Here is a 6,597-nt window from a genome sequence, read left to right on the forward strand (position 1 = left end):
TTTATTTATTCTAACAGCTTCTCAGCATCACCTCTGTGTCGCCCAAGGATCAACAGCTGTAGAAACGTGCGTACGCCAGCCATGAAGTTGGCGTGAGGCACCGCACATTTCCACGGCCATTTCACTCTTGATACATCTGGACTTTGCCGTGGAAAAGGACGTACGCCACGTTTTTGTGCGTACGCACCGTTTGTACATGAGGCCCCTGGTCTCCACTTTGTTTATTTCCTTGTTGTGATGACTGGCACATCTGGATGATGTTAGTTCACATCCCCTACAACTGCAGAGCAACGCCAGCACACAGTCTAGTTCTTACGCATAACTCTCTCTCTCCTGTGCTGTTGTGGCTGACCAGCACACCCAGAGTTGACAGGTCGGTCTTCCAGCTCTGGTGTATTAATTTTCGCTTGTCACAGTGACTGACTCGCATGCTATCTGCCAAACTGGACAGAAGAGCAGTGCCTGCTGTTGGCACAGCTCGTGGAGGAGTTTTAAGAGTGAAATTCAGTCCCGGGATCACGGCACAAGGGAAGAAGCAGACTTGGGAACGCATTGCCTGACAAATCAATGCGTCGTTCCCTCTCCTTTTACGCACAAGCGATGAGTGTGAGAAGCGCTGGTACGTGCTGCAATCCAAAGCGGGCATTGTTGCGTTACTACGCTGGGTGGGAAAAGTAAGCTCATCCCTGATGAGGTCAGCCACAAACATTATCCCTGCACTATCAAGCCAGTAGCGTCTTATTAAATCACTGTCGTTCAATATATGGAGAATATCTCTCCTTCCTCTCTGTCTTTCCGCCATCTTCTCTGTTTAAGACACTCTTAGGCTTCTTAAAAGTCCTCCTCCCTCCTTTTAACAGTTTTTCACCTTAGGAGTTCTCTTAAGGCCTAAGATGCTTTGTGAATAACTTTTATCTTACCAAGGGAAAATTCTAAGAAAAATCTTAGAATTTGAGGAATTCTAAGATTTTTCTTAGAATGACATCACTAAGAGCTACTTTTAGTCTTAGGATTCTTTGTGAATACGGGCCCAGGGCTCTTACAAATAAGACCTTTTCTATCAACGATCTCATTTGTGATGAAAAACTAGATTTTATGTTCCTGACTGAAACTTGGCTCAACTCCGATGGTGCTGCACTCCTGGCTGAAGCCTCACCTCCAAATTATAGCTTTATCCACACCTCTCGCGAGGGAAAGAGAGGTGGTGGACTGGCAGCTATTTTTTCAAATTACTTGAAATGCAGTCGCAGACACCTTGGCAGTTTCTCAACCTTTGAATATCAGGCCATCCTACTAGAAAGTCATCTCCCAGTTTTACTGATCACTATTTACCGGCCTCCTAAGTACGCAGCCTCTTTTTCACGTGAAATATCAGAATTAATGTCACTTTGCCTTACAAATTACGATAGAATTCTAATATCTGGTGACTTCAACCTGCATATTGATAACACCTCAAACACTAAAGCTAGAGAATTCCTGAATCTTCTATCTTCCTTTGACTTCATGCAACATGCCTGGGAGCCAACCCACACTGGTGGCCACATCTTAGATTTAGTGATCTCCAAAGGCTTGGATATTAAGGTCAACAAGGTTGTGGATACTAGGTTGTCTGATCACTTCTTTTTACTACTTACCATGTCCACCCCAGGTTCAATAAGTAGTCATACAGAGGGCATTACAAAGAGACGTATTTTTACTCCATCTGCCGCCACTGATTTCCCCCTTTTTCTGCATAGTTTACCTCATCTAACAGACGACTCCTCCGTCCACGACAAAGTTAACCACTTCAACCTCAAACTACAGTCAGCCCTTGACATAGTAGCTCCTCTAAAAATCAAGAAGAAGTCACAGACACTATCAATACCCTGGAAGAATGAGCAAATACAACTTCTCAAGAGAGAGTGTCATAGGGCTGAGCGAATGTGGAGAAAAAGCAAGCTTACTATTCATGGTGACATCCTAAAAAATTCTATACTTGTCTATAACAAATCATTACATCATGCAAGACAGGCATATTTCTCTGGCATCATAAACGAAAACAGACATAACCCCAAAGTTTTGTTCTCCACAATTGACCGCTTTATAAATCAGCTGGATGCCTTCTTAAATGAGAATAAGATCCATGACAAATTCCAACCTGGTTTTAAACAAGGATATAGCACTGAGACTGCACTTGTTAAAGTGGTCAGTGATCTCAGGGTGAGCCGTGACAATAAAAATACCTCCATTCTTATGCTTCGCAATATGACTGCTGCTTTCGACACGATCGATCACAACATTCTTCTTTACCGGCTTGAAAGCTGGATTCATCTCTCTGGAACTGCCCTATCTTGGTTTCGCTCTTATCTTACCGGCAGAAGTTATCAGATCAAACTTTCTGATTATGCCTCAACAAAATGCCCGATCTTCTCTGGTTTTCCACAGGGCTCCATCCTTGGGCCTCTGCTTTTCAGTTTGTATATGCTGCCACTTGGAAAAATAATTGGTGACTATGGAGTCAATTTCCATTTTTATGCTGACGACACTCAGCTTTACTTGTCTGTGGCGGCAGATGATCCAAAGGCGCTCGATCCCTTAATAGAGTGTCTGTCTACCATTAGACTGTGGATGAGCGAAATTTTTCTTAAATTAAATGAAGACAAGACAGAAATTCTCATAGTCTGCACTAGCACACAGAGGCAAATGATTTCAAGTAGACTTGGTAGTCTGGTCGTGCAAAATAAGGCTAAGGTGAAAAATCTAGGTGTCATTATCGACTCTGAGCTGGACTTTTAAAGTCATATCAACAGTGTTACTAAGGCAGCCTATTTTCACCTCAGAAACATTGCTAGGGTTAGGCCTTATCTATCCATGGATGACGTTAAAAAATTGATGCATGCTTTTGTGTTCTCTCGCCTTGATTATTGTAATGCACTTTTTACTGGTCTCCCGAAGTAAAGTACTGACAAGCTACAACTTGTACAAAATGCGGCAGCCAGAGTTTTAACAAAAACCAGGATATGAGATCACATTACCCCAGTCCTAGCATCTCTCGACTGGCTGCCTGTAGCTTTTAGGATTGATTTTAAAATTCTCTTGCTGGTTTTTAAAACACTACATGGCCTCTCCCCCTCCTACCTCTCCGACTACTTATCTGAATACACTCCAACCCGTACTCTCAGGTCTTCTGGTGCTGGCCTGCTCAACGTCCCTAAAATGAATTATAAAAAGTATGCTGAAGCAGCATTCTGTTTCTATGCCCCAGTGGCTTGGAACAGACTACCCATTCACATCAGGGAAGCAACCTCCTTTTTTTATTTATTTATTTATTTATTTTTTTACATGTTTTGACTTCTTTTACCATCAACTGTAAATTGTGTGCATTATGTAATTTTTATTCTATTGTATGCTTTTATCTTGTCTCTATTGCCTTTTACTGTACCGTTATTGTATTTTTTTCCTCTTTTTTCTTTTACCCTGTGAAGCAACTTGGGCTGCACTATGTGCATGAAAGGTGCTATACAAATAAACTATTAATATTATTATTATTATTATTAAGCCATCAGCTGATAACCACTGTCTTAAAAAAATATATTTATAAAATATACAGGATCGCCACACTTTATACATTGGGAAGTGGAGGCAACAATGAACAACATAGATGAAAAATCTGGCCATTTTTGTTGTTTTGATTCATCCGATCTTTTATTACCAATTCCGATTTTGTAAAAATAACGTGATCGGCGCCAATTCAACAGACTTATGTGTCTCATGTTTTCGCATTTGTTAGAAGGTTTACCTGGTTTTGGTAGTAATATAATTAAAGCACTATTGATAGAGGATGGGAGACTGCCATTCTGAATTATAGAACAGTTAGTTCCGACCGAGTAATTTGATTGGACAAGAGGCATTCCATGAGTGCTGATATAGAGTACAACATCACTGGGACATGTAACAGTAAAATCACCCCGCTCACAGGTGTTATGAATATAAATACAACCGTTACCAACTGTCACACTCACTACATTGATGCAAACTGACGCTATAGCGTTACACCAAGAAGATGGGTATTTTCCCCAAAATTACATTTGAATTAAATTATGAGTGGTCGTCAGGAGAGGACAAAGTTACACAGTTGCAGATCAATGTAAATACAGTTGCAGATCAATGTAAATACAAAGTAGCTTGTGAGTTCCTAGCGTGTTTTTTTCGTGGAGCTACATAACATTAGCCTGGAAATCCAGACCCAAATCTAGAAAGATTTAGGGTCTGGCTATGAGTAATGCAAATGGCCCAACTCGAGTGGCGGCACCAAGCATGCATTTGAAAATATCACTGCACGCAATTGGATAACACTACGACCAATCAGAACAATACACAGGGTGACGTATCCAGAGCGCTACCAGCGGAGCTAACTGGTAGATTAGACTCTTGCCGTATCTGATCGGCAAAACAGCAAAAACGTCCTTCTTGCAAAGGAAAGATTTGAGCGCCATCTTCTGTTCCTCTTTTAGAGAAAAAGCCAAGTCTAACTCGTTCATTGTAGCAGCCAAAGCCGTTTCAAACAACTGTTGTTCATCCATAGCCATCTTGCAATGTTTACTGACTGATTCCGGACTTCGTCGTCGTACCACTGTCGTCATCTGTTTAGCTCGCCTCTGGCCCTCCTATATCAGATACACTGATGTGATTGGTGCAGCTCGGCTACAAGGGCATGGGTAATGAGCATCATTACTGATTGCCAGAGTGACTCGCTGAGCAAATTCAAATTGTGCTCTAGCGAGAACTCTGGATTTCCAGGGTAACATAACATACTTAAATAATTTATTTCATCACCTTTTGTTAACATTTCCTTACTCAGCATTACTGTTTAAGCTGTTGTTGAACTGTTGTATAAAAGCAATATCACACTCAAGGTCATGATGTTGTACTGTATATCGTCACGGCTAAAATTGTCTCCTATGACCGAATCACAGCCGTGACAATATACAGTACAACATCACTCCCTCTCGTGATATTGCTTAAATGCCTCTAAAAACATTTCCAAAAGTGGTGTTAGCAATTTGTTCTTGAATTTTTTATACAGATCGACTGGAAGACCATCTGGTCCTGCCCTCTTTTCTGACTTCATACTGTCGATGGCGTGTCCAATTTCTTATACATTAATTCCTAGCTCTACTTCTTCTTTAAGGTCCCCTTATCTAATACAATCAAACACCCTGTTTTCTTTAAACCTTTTTCAGCCCACTTCATAAAACTTAAATCTAGTCTGTCTGGTGGGAAGGAGTTGTTACCCTATGTAGAACTTAAGTCTGAGAGAGAGGTGATATTATAATATAATAATAATAATAATAATAATAATAATAATAATATTTTCTAACATGATATCACCCTAATCATATTTCTAACTATAGGATTTTTTGTATTCTTTTTTAGATTTTAACTGTTGTTGAGTATAAATACTGAGGGAGAGGCAATGCGACAAAGCAGTGTTCAATGTTCATCCAAGAAGGAGAAGATTTATCTGAAAAATAAAACATCATTGTCCTGAATTGAGCTGCCCAGTAATACCAAAGTGGATTAGGGCACACAAGACCCTCTCTATCATTAGAAAGGTACAGGAGGGAATAATTCTTATTAGTTTGGATTTAGAAGGGCTACGGACATTATTCGATGAATTAAAAAAAAAAAAAAAAAATTATAAAGTTTACCACTTCAGCAGCATTCCCACCTTCTGGGAAACCATGACGTCCTTGTGATGTTGCTAAGCCCTTTTATACCTGATTATATGATGTTTTTGTAGAAACTGACAAAAATCTGGGACACAGCTTTACAGGCCCAACATTTTGATAAAAAAAAAACATTTTAAAACAAAGATGACTATAGCAGTACACTCTCACACTGATGTTATCAGTATGTACTGTTATTTTTAGATTTTGTAGGCTTTAAATACATTGTTTAATTCTTTGAAGCTGTGAGTTCTTGTCTGGGACAAGGCTGTTTTCTGGCACAGGGCAAGTTTAGAAGTTAAAAAAATGAAAGCAGATTTTAAAAAAAACCCCATTACAAATCATTTTTATTAAATACATATAAATCCTTTAAAAATAGTGTCGCCCCAGAAATTAAATTAGTGTGTTTCATAGGATATGTTTTGCCCCAGTGCTCAGTATTTTAAGCCTTGGCCTACCTTTAATATTTGGAAATTATTTCTAATGTTTCTACATTTCCTTATTTTGTTGTAAGATTCTAGCCTACCATTTACATTTCTCTCAGATGAATATGAGTTTTTGCTGTCCCATAAACGGAACATTACCATAGGTAAATAGTACCACAGTTTCATCTCATATTATCTGAAGTAGTTTCATCCATGGTTCTGATGATGTTGCTCATAATAGACAACTCTGCCTCTTTCACATCAACATGTTTGTGGCTGGATAGGAAAACCCAGAGCTGACAGAGCGAGTTGATAACCACCATCGTGATGATTAATGTTAGTTCGTGAAGCCAGATAACAGAAAGGTGTTCTGGGTAAGGTGAACTGGCTTCACAGTATAGGCCTCAGGAAAGACATACAATGTTGCAGACATCAGTGTTCTACAGCAGATGTCATTAAACACG

The sequence above is a fragment of the Epinephelus lanceolatus genome, chromosome 11 (genome assembly GCF_041903045.1).
Source record: "Epinephelus lanceolatus isolate andai-2023 chromosome 11, ASM4190304v1, whole genome shotgun sequence".
Classification (NCBI taxonomy): domain Eukaryota; kingdom Metazoa; phylum Chordata; class Actinopteri; order Perciformes; family Serranidae; genus Epinephelus; species Epinephelus lanceolatus.